Raw genomic sequence first — 17,722 nt, 5'->3', positions numbered from 1 at the left:
TAGGCTAGACAAAGAAATAAAGGGTATCCGGATTGGCAAGGAGGAAGTAAAGTTATCACTATTTGCAGATGACATGATCTTATATACAGAAAACCCTAAGGAATCCTCCAGAAAACTACTGAAACTAATAGAAGAGTTTGGAAGAGTCTCAGGTTATAAAATAAACATACAAAAATCACTTGGATTCCTCTACATCAACAAAAAGAACACCGAAGAGGAAATAACCAAATCAATACTATTCACAGTAGCCCCCAAGAAGATAAGATACTTAGGAATAAATCTTACCAAGGATTTAAAAGACCTATACAAAGAAAACTACAAAGCTCTACTACAAGAAATTCAAAAGGACATACTTAAGTGGAAAAACATACCTTGCTCATGGATAGGAAGACTTAACATAGTAAAAATGTCTATTCTACCAAAAGCCATCTATACATATAACGCACTTCCGATCCAAATTCCAATGTCATATTTTAAGGGGATAGAAAAACAAATCACCAATTTCATATGGAAGGGAAAGAACTCCCGGATAAGCAAAGCATTACTGAAAAAGAAGAAGAAAGTGGGAGGCCTCACTCTACCTGATTTCAGAAGCTATTATACAGCCACAGTAGTCAAAACAGCCTGGTACTGGTACAACAACAGGCACATAGACCAATGGAACAGAATTGAGAACCCAGATAGAAATCCATCCACGTATGAGCAGCTGATATTTGACAAAGGACCAGTGTCAGTTAATTGGGGAAAAGATAGTCTTTTTAACAAATGGTGCTGGCATAACTGGATATCCATTTGCAAAAGAATGAAACAGGACCCATACCTCACACCATGCACAAAAACTAACTCCAAGTGGATCAAAGACCTAAACATAAAGACTAAAACGATAAAGATCATGGAAGAAAAAATTGGGACAACCCTAGGAGCCCTAATACAAGGCATAAACAGAATACAAAACATTACCCAAAATGATGAAGAGAAACCCGATAACTGGGAGCTCCTAAAAATCAAACACCTATGCTCATCTAAAGACTTCACCAAAAGAGTAAAAAGACCACCTACAGACTGGGAAAGAATATTCAGCTATGACATCTCAGACCAGCGCCTGATCTCTAAAATCTACATGATTCTGTCAAAACTCAACCACAAAAAGACAAACAACCCAATCAAAAAGTGGGCAAAGGATATGAATACACATTTCACTAAAGAAGATATTCAGGCAGCCAACAGATACATGAGAAAATGCTCTCGATCATTAGCCATTAGAGAAATGCAAATTAAAACTACAATGAGATTCCATCTCACACCAGCAAGGCTGGCATTAATCCAAAAAACACAAAATAATAAATGTTGGAGAGGCTGCAGAGAGATTGGAACTCTTATACACTGCTGGTGGGAATGTAAAATGGTACAACCACTTTGGAAATCTACCGGGCGTTATCTTAAACAGTTAGAAATAGAACTACCATACAACCCAGAAATCCCACTCCTCGGAATATACCCTAGAGATACAAGAGCCTTCACACAAACAGATATATGCACACCCATGTTTATTGCAGGTCTGTTTACAATAGCAAAAAGCTGGAAGCAACCAAGGTGTTCATCAACAGACGAATGGGTAAATAAATTGTGGTATATTCACACAATGGAATACTATGCATCGATAAAGAACAGTGACGAATCTCTGAAACATTTCATAACATGGAGGAACCTGGAAGGCATTATGCTGAGCGAAATTAGTCAGAGGCAAAAGGACAAATATTGTATAAGACCACTATTATAAGATCTTGAGAAACAGTAAAAACTGAGAAGAACACATACTTTTGTGGTTGCGAAGAGGGGAGGGAGGGAGGGAGGGAGAGGGTTTTTTATTGATTAATCAGTAGATAAGAACTGCTTTGGGTGAAGGGAAAGACAACACTCAATACATGGAAGGTCAGCTCAATTGGACTGGACCAAAAGCAAAGAAGTTTCCGGGATAAAATGAATGCTTCAAAGGTCAGCGGAGCAGGGGCGGGGGTCTGGGGAACATGGTTTGAGGGGACTTCTAAGTCAATTGGCAAAATAATTCTATTATGAAGACATTCTGCATCCCACTTTGAAATGTGACGTCTGGGGTCTTAAATGCTAACAAGCGGCCATCTAAGATGCATCAATTGGTCTCAACCCACCTGGAGCAAAGGAGAATGAAGAACACCAAGGTCACACAACTAGGAGCCCAAGAGACAGAAAGGGCCACATGAACCAGATACCTACATCATCCTGAGACCAGAAGAACTAGTTGGTGCCCGGCCACAATCGATGACTGCCCTGACAGGGAGCACAGCAGAGGACCCCTGAGGGAGCAGGAGATCAGTGGGATACAGACCCCAAATTCTCATGAAAAGACCAAACTTAATGGTCTGACTGAGACTAGAGGAATCCCAGCGGCCATGGTCCCCAGACCTTCTGTTGGCACAGGACAGGAACCATCCCTGAAGACAACTCATCAGACATGAAAGGGACAGGTCAGCGGGTGGGAGAGAGACGCTGATGAAGAGTGAGCTAATTATATCAGGTGGACACTTGAGAGTGTGTTGGCAGCTCTTGTCTGGAGGGGGGATGGGAGGATAGAGAGAGAGGGAAGCTGGCAAAATTTTCACGAAAGGAGAGTCTGAAAGGGCTAACTCAATAGGGGAAGAGCAGGTGGGAGTACGGAGTAAGATGTATGTAAACTTATATGTGACAGACTGATTGGATTTGTAAACATTCACTTGAAGCTTAATAAAAGTTAAAAAAAAAAAAAAAAAGACAAAACCTTAAGGAAGACTTGCCCGAAAGGGATGGGAAAAAGAAACTATCAGCGAAAATGGAAATCCAGGTACGAGTCAGATCATGAAAGCCAAGGGAGGAGACTGAAGTCACAGCAATGAAGATGAGTAAAAAGCAAAATGTGTCAGCATAGCTTTATCATCAATGAGTTTTGTTATTTACTTTGTAATAAATAACAGAAGCTGAAAACAGGTTTTTGTAAGATGAGGAGTAAAAACATACAAAATAGTTCGTATTATAAGACTGTATATGACAAAGTATGACAATGAATGTGACTTGTAAGTACCACGGAACTTCATGGAAAAAAGAAAAAAAAAACTCGCTGAAAAATGGCACTGAAGCTGGATCATGAACACTAAGTAGACAGGACAAGAACAGATTCCAGATACAGTATGAATAAGCCTACACAGGTAATAATAATCAGGGGAAACAATGAGGAAGACCACCTAACTAAATTAGATGTCTCTTCCAAACCTACGTCTAATCAGGTACCAAGTTCTTGATTTTACCTCCATAAAGAGGGATTCCTGGCATTTTGACATGACTTTTTATGCACATGATGTTGGGATAGTGACAATTATTCCATGATCCCCCCAATTTTTAAAAAAAAATTATGCTTTCTGGATTTAAAAAAATATACTAAGTGATATATACAGCAGAAAGCCTCACTCCAGCCCAGATTCCTAATCCAACCTGTATTTTATGCTCAGAGATTGTGAAGGGGTCAGGGAAGGTGAAGGCACTCTGTTGTGCATGTTACTTTGAAAGTTTAAAAGTTAAAAATGCAATAGTCATAATGATCATAAACACACCAAAGTAGCCCTATAAAAATGTTTTGTTTGGCTTCTTATGCTTAACCCCATCCACTCTTTCTTTTTCACATTGGAATTGCAATGTTTAATGCCCTCGTCATTTCTTACCTGGATTACTACAATAAGTGCCAAGCTGTTTTCCTTGTCTCTATTCTCTCACTCCTCTGTTCTATACTCCAAATAGATGGAAGACAGATCTTTCTAAAATACATGTGATAATGTATCACTTCTGTGAGAATTTTTTTTAAACTTGTAAAATAAGGTTCTTCTTAATCTGTTATTAACTGACCTTTCCTGAGACAAATATGAGAAAAGAGTATAGGCCATGGTGTTGGTAGCAGTAAGAAAGGAAAAAGGACAGACAGATATGCGAGAGATTCTGAGTTGAATGCTCGCTTTGTTTAGGGCACCATGTTATTAACAATATGCTGAGGCAGGGCTAATTCACAGTCCATAGATGAGACAATGGTATCTGGAGTTCTCCAAAGTACCTAAGGTCACACTGATAATCAGTGGCAGAGCCGCTATTTGAACCCAGGTCTGCCTGGCTTCAAAACCTATACCAGAAAAGAGTTAGGAATATCCAGTAAAGATGACACATGAAGCCATAAAAAGATCACAGCATACGAAACATGTTTATGTTTTCATGAACATAAATGGCAACTTTACACATTGACCTAGCCAGATGGAATACACAGGAATCAAATCGACTACATCTGTGGAAAGAGACAATGGAAAAGCTCAATATCATCAGTCAGAACAAGGCCAGGGACCAACCGTAGATCAGATCATCAATTACTCATATGCGAATTCAAGTTGAAACTGAAGAAAATTAGAACAAGTCCATGAGAGGCAAAATATGACCTTGAGTATATGCCACCTGAATTTAGAGACCATCTCAAGAATAGATTTGATGCCCTGAACAGTAATGAACAAAGACCAGACGAGTTGTGGAATGACATCAAGGACATCGTATATGAAGAAAGAAAGACATCAGACCTAAATGAATATCAGAAGAGACTCTGAAACTTGCTCTTGAACATCAAGTACTTAAAGCGAAAGGAAAAAAAATGAAGTAAAAGAGCTGTGCAGAAGATTTCAAAGGGCAGCTTGAGAAGACAAACTATTATGATGACATATGCAAAGCACTGGAGATAGAAAACCAAAACGGAAGAATACGCTTAGCATTTCTCAAGCTGAAAGAATTGAAGAAATAATTCAAGCCTCAAATTGCAATACTGAAGGATTCTACAGGGAAAATATTAAATGACGCAGGAAGCATCAAAAGAAAATGGAAGCAATATACACAGTCACTAGACCAAAAAGAACTGGTTGACGTTCAACCATTTCAAGAGGTAACATATGATCAGGAACCGACAGTACTGAAGAAAGAAGATCAAGCTGCACTGAAGGCACTGGCAAAAAAACAAGGCTCCAGGAATGGATGGACTACCAATTGAGATGCTTCAACAAATGAATGCAGCACTGGAAATGCTCACTCGTCCATACCAAGAAATTTGGAAGAGAGCTACCTGGCCAACTGACTGGAAGAGATCCATATTTACACCTATTCCCATGAAAAGTGATCCACCTGAACGCAGAAATTATTGAACAATATCATTAATATCACATGCAAGCAAAATTTTGCTGAAGATCATTCAAAAGTGGCTGCAGCAGTATATCAACAGGGAACTCTGCCAGAAATTCAGGTCAGATTTAGAAGAGAAGGTGGAACCAGGGATATTATGGATCTTGGCTGAAAGCAGAGAATACCAGAAAGATGTTTACCTGTGTTTTATTGACTATACAAAGGCATTTGACTGTGTAGATCATAACAAATTACGGATAACATTGCGGAGAATGGGAATTCCAGAACACTTAATTGTGCTCACGAGGAATCCATACATAGATCAAGAGGCAGTCGTTCGAACAGAACAAGGGGCTACTGCGTGGTTTGAAGTCAGGAAAGGTATGCATCAGGGTTGTATCCTTTCACCATACCTATTCAATCTGTTGGAAACCCTGGTGGAGTAGTGGTTAAGTGCTATGGTTGGTTGTTCTTTTGGCTGTCCATGGCATATAATATATATTTTTGTAAATCACTCACTATAATGCTAATTGTACAGTGATTCAAGTTTTATTTTATGCTCCTTAACCAATCTTTATTGTACGCTATTTGATAGGAGAGAACACATTAAGTGCTGAATAAACAATAATCAGGTATCTTGCATCAATAATCCTCAAGGTTTTATCTAAAACTCATCATTGATAATTTCATACCATATCTTTATAGTTTTAAAGGCATAAACTATGGACATCTACTCCATCTCTGTTCAATGTTTTATTTTTTTTATGAACTAGCTGAGAATATGAGCTCTTTTTCCTTATCCTTGAGATATGAAATAATAATATTTTTAAGGGGACACAGATACTATATATATAAAGAGTCATTGTTTAGATTACTGATGGCAGCATTCTGAAAACCCAGTTTGAAGACCCAATTTTAAAACTGGCTCAAGAGATTAGATCCAAACGTATCAGTCTGTTTTAACAGGCTATCCTTGGCTAACTTTAAGAAATTTAACACAGTTGGATGGCCTTACTTTGCACAGGAATGGCCATTAATTAAGGTGGGAGGGAGTGTGGAAAAGGGAGTTTGAACAGAGAACGGTGAGGGGTATTCTCAGAGGACTAAACTCTGAGCACTTACAGCTTCTCAGCCCCATTAGTTTTTCTGGCTGTGTATTACATCTGAGCTGTTCTTTAGTCAATTTAGCCACTTTCAGCTCTAGTCATTGCATCGGGGTACCTAAGGTAAAGAACCGCCTTTGTGATTGGTCTTGTTAATTTTTCCTTTGTTATTTCCAAGAACTGAAGAAGGCTAAAATGAATGACCTCCCTCTTTGTACTGAAGGAGGACAGGACATGGTACCTCTGCTGCTTCCAACACATTATTCAGCCCCTAGATCAAAGGTTAGAAAAATCTGCTAAAGTAAGTACATGGTGGCACAACGAGTATGTTACATACTACATATATTCTCTAATTTGCACAAAATCGTTTAGTAGTTTTAATCATAAATTATTATGTTTCTATGTGCATGAGGAGAATACATTTTATAACCACTTTCAATCATTGTGATGGTTAAGATTATATGTCAACTTGGCTAGGCCATGATTCTCAGTGGTTTGGCAGATATAATTTCTGTCTATGACATGATCTGTTGTGAGCGGCCAATCATTTGAAAGGGGAGTTTCCTTGGGGTATGGCCTGCATCCAATATACATGGATATCCTGGCAAAGCTCTCTGTCTCTTGATCCTGCATCCAACTCATCATTCTCTGACTATAGCTCTTGAGACATGAGCAGCAGCCTACCATCTGAGCTGCAGATTTTGCGATTCGCCAGCTCCTGCAGCCCCGTGAGCTGGCAGTCCACCGTCTGACCTGCCAATTTTGGGTTTGTCAGTCCCTGCAACCTCGTCAGTCAGGAGAAGCCTCCAGCCTGATGCCTGACCTGAGGACTTACGACTTGCCAGCCTCAACAAATGTGTGAGCCATTTCCTTGAAATAAACCTATGTGTATATATACTTATATATATACACTTCACTGGTTTTGCTCCTCTAGAGAACTCAGCCTAAGACAATCATACATACCAATTCTGTGGTATTTGGGATAAAACTCTATATTTGCAGATATTAGATAGAAAAGAAAATAATGGTCCAAACTTAGTCTCCAAATTTAGATGTATAAACATTGGGCAATGCAAAATTCTAAGGTTCTCCTAGTGACTCAGGATGTCAAAGCTGTATTTGCGATGTATTTTACCTTATAAATCATGTGGCAAAAGTGTTCTTAAGATAAAATGATGCAAATTTATTTTTTCTGACATCAATTCCATTTTTAACCCTGTTTTGTTTGTTTGCTATTGTATATATGCTAATTTATCATCTCTCATCCTAAATCACACGTCAAATGGAAAAAAAAAAATTCCAACAGCCCTTTCAACACCCTCTTGATACATGGTTTCTGCAATTACAATATAGATCTACAACAATGTTGACCAAAAAGATATGATACTTTGTACAATGGGGATAAAGTTTCTAAAACTACTGAAGTGCACTCCTCTCTGCCCTATATGTAGATGACCTACTCAGTTAATTATTCTGAAGCACCACCTGGGAGGCCCTGGGGGAAGCGAGAGGGGAGACAAGAGCAGGGGGCATTGGACCCTAAAAGTGCTGCATCAAGTTGAATCAAGATTCAGCTTCTGACATTAAAAGAAGATTTCTCAAAAGAAAATTGATTCATAAGTTAGGCTGTGTGGAAAGAGAAAGGATTTTCTAAACCTTGTTAGTTTTCACATAAGTTATCAATGCTAAGTCCTGGGGACCAGATTACAGAGTTATGGTTCTTTGTTTCTGTTTTCCTCCAGTTTAGAGAAAGCCCTGGCCACCGTAAGTCTTAGTTATGAGGCTGGAATAATGAAGAAAAAACATCTAATTAGAGGAAGTAATAGGTAAGCCTGGCTCTTTTGATCTTGGGCTGCTTATGGGATGAGGGAGGCAGACAGGAATGGAAGACAGTGGTTCTAATTTCTTCCCAGTTCCCTCAGGGACAAGTTTCACAAGGAAAGGGTCATGAGATTAAAACATAAGGATCTGGGGAACTCCAAAAATCAAACCCTTTTTACCTGCTCTGTTTTGGGAACTCTGGAAAGAGAATACCTCATGGGCTCAATCTGGTTGCAGCCCAGGAAGCTGACTCCCCTTGGTCCCTGTGTAGCAGCAGCAACAATACCTGGGGTCCCCTGGGATGCCTGTAAGAAAGGGTTTGCTGACCCAGGGCCAATGTGGCCCCATAAAGAGCTGTGGGGGGGATCACATGGGCTGGATGCAACAGAAGTCACAGCAAGGACTCAGGGTCATAAGCTGCAAATCAAGCCTAAAAAGACGTTTAGTGAATGACAGCAGAGTAGTAGCAACCAGGTACGCAGGGAATATCAGTCTGGCTGTACTGGCTCAGCCAGCCAAAGAAGCCCACATGCTGGCTACCACAGAATGCTCCCATACAAAACCAAAATGGACACCTTCCACATGCTGTCAGGACAGTCTACATTACAGGATAGCTGGACTTTCTTTTTTTTTTCCTGTCTTTTGTTTTATCCATGAACATTTGTAAGTAATTAATACCTGCTATATAAAAAAGGAATGTTCATTTTTCTACTACTTAGAGTAAATTCTTAGCTTCCTTTTACTAATCAAAAGGCTGGTGGTTAGAACCCACCAGGTGCTCTGAGGGAGAAAGATCTGGCAATCTGCTTCCGTAAAGATGTACAGCCTTGGAAACCCTATGAGGCAGTTCTACTCTGTCCTATAGGATCACTATAAGTCGGAATCGCCTCGATGGCAGCAGGTTTCAGGCTTAATGCTCGGTGAGTTGAGTTCAGTAATACTGAGGCACTGAGTCTCAATATGACCTGGGCCATATAACTAGGAAAAATGACACAGCCACAAAATGTGGGGCTTTTATTCAAGAACAAGAACCTAGGTGATTATTGTAATAGTTATTTTGCCCAATGTCCATGCTTCAGGTCTCAAATCTACTTAAAAAAAAAATCCAAGTATATATACAAAATGTTCACTAATAATATGTACAAGCCTGGGATGACAGCATCTTAGAATATTTTCTCCAAAAATTTAAGAGAAAGAATACAGGTGAATGAGGGAAAGATGCATAGGGGAACTTGAGTTGAAAACAACCCTTTTCAAATGCTTCTGCTGAGTTTTCAAATGTTAGCTCATCATCAGGATGTTGAGGGAGACAAAACAACACATTCCAATCTGATTAACTTAACTCTACCTCATTTCAACACAAGTAGGAAAGCCCAGCTACTTCACCTGGCAGTGATGTCCACTTCCCACTAGACTCACAGGCCAAGCCCACGCTCACGAAATGAGAAACAATAATGCATATTTCCATCAAAATCACATGTTTGTTTTACCTACGTACGTCATCCAAAATTGGGAATGACGAAATTGAAAAGCTGTTCCAATATTCTAATTTCTTGTTACTTGAGGGCTGTTTAATGTCATTTTAGTAGTACAGGCATCATGGCACAAAATACAAAGAATCAGTTTTCATTACTAATCGTCTCACCAAAAGAGGCTTAAAACCAAAAAACCCATTGCTGTCAAGTTGATTCCAACTCGTAGTGACTAAGACAGAGTAGAACTGTCCCATAGAGTTTCCAAGGAGCACCTGGTGGATTCAAACTGAGAACCTTTTTGGTTAGTAGCAGTAGCACTTAACCACTACGCCACCAGGGTTTCCAAAAGAGGCTTAGACATTGTTTTTATGCCTATAGCACATGGGATAAAGCCTGTCAAAATTTAAAAACATGGAAATATAACCTGCCAAAGTGCTGAGACAAAGGACTGAACAAAAACTTATCATATCACATAAACATCATTCTTAACATTTAAAGAGCACAACAGCAATTTGTAAAGCATACTGGAAAGAAGCAAAACCTTCCACATGAACTGGCTAGCGAACACTTAGAATTAAAGACTGTCCTTTGAACAAGAATATATACAAAGGCTTACTATGCTTGAGATTATTAATCAGAGCTGTGAAATAACGAAAAAATATCTCAGCCCAAAAGCACAGAACACGTTAACACTGAGGCATATAAGTGATTAAAGTAATCCCAAAAGACTAAAGAAACAATGTGGATTAATTCTTAAGATTTTCCCCAGATACTTAGTACAGTACTGGAAAGTGAGACAGTAATATGCTACATAGTCAGTTATCTACAATAAACTCTGTATAGTCTTACTTTGGTAATGGCTCCAATCATTCCTAAAATAAATCCTTCTGGCATATACAAAATCCAAAGTTTGAGAAGTGCCATTAAGAATTTTAAAATGTAGATATTTAGACCAGTTCCACCTAAAAAGAGTAAAATTTCTGGTATCTAGCAAAAACAAAACCAAGTATTTTCAGCTCTCCTTACAGCATCATGTACTCATGGGCTGAAGGAACATTTATTTTGGCCTAAATGTACCCTTCATGTTTTAATTCACAGTCCTCATAAGCTAATCACAAACAATTTTTAAATAAATTACTTCTGTGCTATATTTATTACTTCCTGTTGCTCCAATTCTCTTCAGTGCATATTCACTAACCCCTATCCCATATACCAGTAGGATGCCGAGCAGGGAGATAGAGATAAAAACATTCCATGAAAGAGTAATCCATCTGGATCCTTCACAAGGATCCAAGGGACTCAGCAAAACAAAAAAAAAAAAAATTTTTTTTTTCTAAATACCAAATGAACATATTCAGGAGGACATACCACTGATCTCTATAAATATATTCAAATTTAAAATCAATGACTGATGGTCCAGCAGGGAATATATAACAAACAATTACAGAAAAATAAATCCAATATATAGCAAGTTATCTTTTTTAAAATATCAATTACATAAATTAGAAACAGAAATGATAGAACAAAAGATTACTGAACCTCTAGAACTATTGAGATTTCTTGCACAAATGCTTCCCATGTGTTAATATGAGTGTTTATAAACCATCGTACCTAGAATCAAAGTAAGTACAGGCTTTAAAATGCGTTTAAGCAAGCAAACTTGACATGGGCTGAGTGAAAGTGTCAAAGATAGTAGAGGGTCACTGAAAACCAGGAAAACCCTCAATGATACAGATTAACACCATAGCCGCAATAACGGGCTCAAGCTTATTAAAGATCATGGAGATGATGCAGGACCTGGGGATGTTTCTTTCTATTATACATAAAAAAAAAAAAAAAACCTTTTGCTGTTGAGTTGATCCCGACTCGTAGCAACCCTGTATATAAGGTTGCCATAAGTTGGAAGCTAGGTGGCATAGTGGCTAAGAGCTCAACTGCTAACCAAAAGGTCGGCAGTTCAAATCCAACAGTTCTTCCCCGGAAACCCTATGGGGCAATTCTATTCTGTTCTATAGGTTCACTATGAGTCAGAACCGACTGGATGGCACCTAACAACAACAACCACCACAGCAACTAACAACAACAATTTAAAGTTTTACTAATGTAAAAACTACCCCTCCTAAACAAAAGCAGCTGACATGAATGAAACCTAAACACTGTGAGTATATTGTTATAATAGGATATATTTTACATTCAAAAAGAGAAAGTAGTTTTAAATATTAATAAAGTGATTTTTGATATGAACTGCTCCCTCATGAGTCAATAATTGATAGAGCTGCATCTGAGTAAGTATTCAGTTTAAGAATAAATTATTTCTACCCTAGTCTAAGTTTCACTATCTTCAATTTCACTTCAGTTATTCAGATATATCTAGGATCTTCTAATTCTCTTTATTCATTAATGGCACATCAGTAACTAGGAATACAGCAGCTCTAAACTCTCAAAACAGATTTTTGTCTCTCTATATTCAACTCTTGATTAAAAAAAAAAATCTGGAACTATTTGTAACCCTTTAATCTTGGTCTAAATATATCATAAGCAAACTCCTTGCATTAAACCTATACATGAAGCGATAGGCTCAGTAAGATATGACCATGATGTTAATTAATAGGAAATAAATTATTATCCTTTATGTTTCACAGCTGAAAAGAAGGCTCTTTAATCTGCTCTCTGCTGCTTCCTGATTATTTTATGTAATAATTCAATGTTCATAATGCCTTCATTTTGTCAGTAATCATTATAAATGCTCAGATTATGAAATATATAAAACCAATCTGAAAGGAAATTCTACAAATACAGTCAGTATTTCCATATGAATTCAATGGTAGTAGCCTTGATGAATGGCTGACTCTACCAGTAGACTAGGTTATAAATTAAACTATGCAGCTGTGAAATATTTATAATTAACACCTGGGGTGGGGGAGGAGGAGACAGTTGCTATTTGATAGACCTTAATCATCTAGTGATACTATATTCCATACTTCATTTAATAAGAAAACATCTGTTAAAATTAATTTCTCTTGGTTATTTTTTCATGGAGTACAAAGCCCACCAATGCTACTTTTTGATCAGGGCATAAGTCATGAGAAATTCCAAATACAAAGGCTTATAGCATCTACTGACATGTCTATAGATTCAAAGAAGGACTCTGTGCCTAAGAAATTCCTAGCATCACAAAATAAGGCAAAGTCTTCCCATTATTCTAGTTCTTGTTTCACAGTTCCATTCCCGGGCAACCAGGAGCAACTCCCGAATCATTTCTGACTTCTACATGTTTCCCACCTGGGACAAAGACACTCCTTCACAGCACCATGACAACCACACCAGCAACACAAACACTTGGGTTCATGCAGGAAAATGAAAATCCTGAAAGGAAGCTGGGAGATAAAGGCTTACTATTCCTTGTTTCCCACTGGTAGGAAGTAATTACAAAAATTATTTTAACACTAAGCTTCTGGTGAATGAATAGTTTGTCATTTGAGGGGAAAAGCCTAAAGGCCTATGGATTAAATAAAATATAAAAAGCTGAATGATGTCATACAAGTATAGCCCATCTCCCCCCAGAAATAGACTACCTAAACTTCTTAATGATGAGAATATAGACATTCTTAAGAGATAGTCAAGGGTATATTTTGTTATTTTTTAGACAGTTTAGTTTAGACAGATTATTAAAAGTGGAAGTGAATTTTATGACCCTTTAATAGTTTATTAACCATGTTTTTACTAAAGTTTTAAAATAAGAAATAATTTTGTGCAAAAATATATGTGATTTCTAGAACCTCAAAGCAGAAGTCAGAAAAAGAAGCAAATTAAACTCTCCATAGAAGTAGAAGAATTTCTTTATCATAAGCATGCCAAGTTAATGTTTGTTGTTTACTGCAAAGGATGGTATTCCTTGGCCAGAAACTGGCAATGCTATGTGATTTGGACATGTGCCAGTTCTGAAGTGGACGAGATCATTTTATACTGCCAAATGTAAGGCTGCTTTACGTCTTAGTCTTCAAAAAGGAATTCTAAAGTACAGCACTGCATCTGTGATTTCACTGGTTCCATGTATTTTTAAAACAGCTTTTCATAGTTGTCTACATTTCGAAAATAATATATTTTCCCTATTGAGAGGTAAGGAAAGATAATCTGAGCTATATATAAGACTGGTTGAGTTGGGGTTTTTTTGTTTGTTTGTTTGTTTATCTTATTTTTTTCTGAATTGTATCTTGTTGTTAGGTATCCTCAAGTCAGTTGCAATTCATAGTGACCCTATGTATAACAGAAGAAAACACTGCCCGGTCCTACACCATCTTCACAATCGTTGCTTTGTATCATATGATATCATTACCTCAATAGGTTCAAACTTTGACTTTTATTGAAAACTCAGATAAATATTCTTTAGGGGTCATTGTTGTTAGGTGCTCTCGAGTCCATTGTGACTCATCGCAACCCTACAGGACAGAGCACAACTGGCCTGTAGGGTTTCCAAGGAGCAGCTGGTGGATTTGAACGACCAACCTTTTGGTTACCAGCTGAGCTTTTAACCATTATGCCACCAGGGCTCCACTTCCTAGGGGGTAGTGAATGGAAAAAGATGCTTGCATTTAATTAAGTGGAAGAGCCTAGGGTTCTTGAGTGGGTAGAAGCATAATTTTTTGCTTTTGTTGTTGCTTTTGGTTTTGATTTTTAAGGAAATAATGCCCTGGTCCCTTATAATGGTAGTAGCAATCACCTTTCAAATCTGAACAATGTATGCCTTCAGATTCTCAGTGATACAGAACTGGGACTGAGAGACTAGAAAGCAAGCAGAAACATTCCAAACATCCACAAACCAGTACCTGCAACCTGACTCCCAATGTAGCTGTATCTGTCTCTACCACAACACATATATAAGGTCATTCACACACTGACTCTGGAGCATGATCATGAAAACAGAACACGTAGTTTTTAACTCACTGACTGTTCCAGTGGTCTTCAAACTTAATATATACAAAGCTCTACCCACTTATTGTTCTCCGTGAAACCTATTTCTGTTTTTTCTTAGACCTGAATTCTGGAAAGAGAATCCTCTAGTCTTCCAGATCGAATACTGAACATCAAGAAGGGAAAGAAAGATCAGAGAATAAAATTAAGTAGAGAAAAATATTGAAATAGTTTGCTCCTGCTTCATACCTACAAATCATCAGTATGGAGTAAATGACTGTAATTAATCAGAAACAAATATTCTCTACAATCTGAGAAAAATATACCAAAATTCTAAAAAATAACAAGGAAAATTCAATTGAGAATAATTATTTTGCAAAATGCATATAAACCCAAAAAACCAAACCCAGTGCCATCGAGTCGATTCTGACTCATACCCTACAGGACAGAGTAGAACTGCCCCATAGAGTTTCCAAGGAGCACCTGGCAGATTCAACTGTCGACCCTTTGGTTAGCAACCATAGCACTTAACCACTATGCCACCAGGGTTTCCAAAATGCACATGCATAATTATATTCACTCAATGCATATATATTGAGCACCTACTATGCCTTAGGCTCAAATGAATCATTGAAGACCTCATGTGTCTTCTAAAATAACATCCTGAATTGATCCAGAAAAAACACTTTCTAACGTGGTACTATAGTTTTCACTTACCAAACCAAGCTTGTTGCCGTGGAGTTGATTTCGACCCATAGAGACCGTATAGGACAAAGTAGAACTGTCCAATATGGTTTCCAGGGAGAGGCTGGTGATTCAAACTATGGACTTTTTGGTTAGTGGTTGAGCTCTTAACCACTGTGCCACGAGGGCTCCAAATCAGTATACCATTCTAACCTTAGAACCTGCTCAATTTTGTATTTTGGAATGACAGAATAAATTATTAAAAAAAAAAATTAATTTTCACTTGAAAAATATTTAGTCTATGAAAAGCTTGGCTGTCCTTCTGTGACCAAGAAGTTAAAAAGAGGAATTTAAAAGCTACAGTGTGGTACTTAAAGTTCTAAATCAGAATCTCTCTTTACTCTAGAAAAGAGAATTACACATCTAAAATACATGGTTAAAATTTAAGATTCTCAAAAGAAGGTAAATTAGTATCACCAGCAACTATGTTCAACCAGAACTTCAGAAATATGAAAATAAAAATCAGTAATCTCAATCAATAATCTCATTACTTTTAACACTGACCATTCTAAGGGAACTGGATGTTTCTATGGGTCAAGTTTCAAGGCAATTGAGAGTTAGCAATAGGACCCTTTCTGCTTTGACCTATGACCACTGAAGACGCTTCCAAAATGTATTACTCTTGTTTGTGGCCTATCTCTACTATAAAGTAATCCTTTGCTCATGATTGAAAAGCTAAATAGCTTCAGGGTCTGCATTCTTAAAAATAAACAAACCAAAAAAAAAAAAAAACTTAAGTGTTACACAGCTGCTAACCTTTGAATCCACCAGCCAAACTCCCTGGAAACCCTATGGTGCAGCTCTATGTCCTATAGGGTTGCTATGAGTCTGAATCAACTCAGTGGAAATAGGTTTGGCTTTTGGTTTTTTATGTTGATGTTGATGCTACTAGAATTGATATTTTAAATAATTTCCTAAAATAATATTCCAAATTATCTAGCCCCATTCAATTCTTTTAAATTTAAATACTCTATTAAATTATTTTTGCTATTCTAGTATCTTAAAAATACATAATGAAACATAATATTTCTAACAATTTGCAGGTTTCAAAAAAATTATGTTCTTTCCTTCTCTGTAAATGTCAGACTAATGGTATGGGTGATTATTTTATAGAAACAGTCACCTTCAGGGACTGAAATGGAACGACTGGGTACATCTTGGTGAAACTATAGGTAAGAGAGATGGCACAAATGGGAGGACAGTCGTAGTGACTGGTCTGACTTTCAGTTCCACTGTATGATTCCATAACTTGTGGATTCTACTTTTTAAGAAGGCATTTAACATTTCCCTCCAAAGAGATATTATATGTTAATAACGTGGAGTAACCAAGTCTACAGAAAAAGATTGTATCTCACTACCTATCCTTTGATACACCCAGTCTTCTAATTTAGAGTAACATTTTTAAAATATGAAAACATATATGAGAATTAGAAGTCATGTATTCACAATATAAAGGCAAGCAATATCTAAATGTTCAATTTTAACAAAACTCCTAACATTCAAATCTTTTGTATAACATAATTAAAAGTAACAATGACTACCATTAATTAAGCACCTCTTCTTTATTGTTAAGGACTACGTTCAGAAACCTATAGATATTATTCCTAATACTAAAAGTGTGCAATGTATTTTAATTCTCTGTTCACAAATAGAGAAATTGAGGTTCAGAAAGGTTAAGTACTTATTCAAGGTAACACAACCAGTTCATGCCAGATCTAGTACTCATACCCATCTAACTCCGATGTACATTCCCTTCCTGGTACACGACACTGACTCTATAGGATGGTATACATTTCACATTACTGTACCTATTGATACATCTCTGTTGTCAGAAATTTATGAAATATTTTTCAAAAAGTTTCTCAAAAAATTGTCCATTAGTACAGCATATTAAGGGAAGTAGGAGGCATCTGAAAATCAAACTAATAACTAGGTAACGACTCTCAAAACCCATGACATCATTAATCTAGAAGATAGATAAAAGCTAAACTAAGATTATATATATATATATATCCCCGACACATAAAGGCAAGATACTTCTTGGATTACCTGGAGGTACTAAATGTATGTATATACGTATACAGGTACCAATACATTTATAAAAATCAAAGACATTATTAATTTTAAATAAGCAAATGTTTTATTTAGTTCAATGAATTCTTATAAATAGCGACACACAAGAAGTCTTAAATGTTCTCGCGTGTCTAGGGGAATTCTCCCTTATTTGTAACTCAGAAAGCTGGCCTGGCAAAAGTAAATGTATACTTTCTGAAGTTTGGCCAAAAACACAGATTTCCAAATGTCTTTTCTTCTGCATAAAAGAAACATCCATAACTAACTTATAAGAATATCTCCTTATTATCAAGTTACTTTCAGATTACATTAAAACAAATAAACAATCAAAAATAGAAAATCTTCATGTTTTTCTTGACTTTTTTCTAGCCTACTTTGAAATAAGAA

The 17,722-nt window shown here is 37.1% G+C and overlaps 1 protein-coding gene across 2 annotated transcripts in view; it reads right to left on the bottom strand.

Moving 5' to 3' along the window:
* ADAMTS3 (ADAM metallopeptidase with thrombospondin type 1 motif 3) overlaps positions 1 to 17,722 on the bottom strand; it is a 308,238-nt gene that overhangs the window by 159,798 nt on the left and 130,718 nt on the right. The window lies entirely within an intron of this gene.

This window comes from Elephas maximus, chromosome 5 (genome assembly GCF_024166365.1).
Source record: "Elephas maximus indicus isolate mEleMax1 chromosome 5, mEleMax1 primary haplotype, whole genome shotgun sequence".
Taxonomy (NCBI): domain Eukaryota; kingdom Metazoa; phylum Chordata; class Mammalia; order Proboscidea; family Elephantidae; genus Elephas; species Elephas maximus.
This window is presented reverse-complemented; position numbering and strand designations above follow the sequence as displayed.